This window comes from Orycteropus afer, unplaced genomic scaffold, assembly GCF_000298275.1.
Source record: "Orycteropus afer afer isolate SDZICR_OR568_19922 unplaced genomic scaffold, OryAfe1.0 scaffold00099, whole genome shotgun sequence".
Taxonomy (NCBI): Eukaryota; Metazoa; Chordata; class Mammalia; order Tubulidentata; family Orycteropodidae; genus Orycteropus; species Orycteropus afer.
In genome coordinates, this window is record NW_006921686.1 from 5,022,420 (window position 1) to 5,023,281 (window position 862).

The window sequence follows — 862 nt, forward strand, 5'->3', positions numbered from 1 at the left end:
GGATTTGAACCACCAGCCTTCTGGTTAACAGTCAAGTGCCTTAGGCACTACGAAACCAGAGCTCCTGATAAAATATAGGACACGTGTTTTTTTTTTTTTGTCCCAGGACACTGTTTCACTGCTATTCATAAGGTTCTCAGGGGCCGATTTTTTCAGAAGTGAACTGTCACATCCTTCTTCCTGGTCTGAGTCTGGAAGCTCTGCTAAAATCTGTCCACCACGGGTGGCCCTGCTGGTCTTTGAAATACTGGTGGAATAGCTTCCATCATCACGGCTGCACGCAGGCCACCACAGTACGACAAACTGACAGATGAGTGGTGGGATAAGTGTCTTGGAAGAGTACAGCTGGAATGCCCCTTAGGAGAAAGAATGGCCAGACTTCGTCTCTCGTACTTTGGTCACGTTGTCAGAAAGGACCAATCCCCAGAGAAGAGTATCACGCTTGGTAAAGTGGAAGGTCAGAGAAAAAGGGGAAGGCCTTCAAAGAGATGGACTGTCACAGTGGCTGCAACGATGGGCTCAGGTATAGCAAGGACTGTGAGGCTGGCACAGGACCGGGCAGTGTTTCGTTTGATCGCACACAGGGTTGCTATGAATTGGAACTGACTCAATGGGACCTAACAACAATAGGTATGTCTCATGCAATATTTGAAATATTACGCTAAAATGTTATTCATTGTGTATCTGAAATTCAAATGTAATTGGGCATTTTATATTTTTATGTGCTTAATACAACAAATTTACCTTGGCTACAACCCGAACAGGAACTCTGGTAGCATAGTGCCTAAGGCACTTGACTGCTAACCAGAAGGCTGGTGGTTCAAACCCACTGGCCACTCCTCGGAAGGAAGGTTGGGCAATC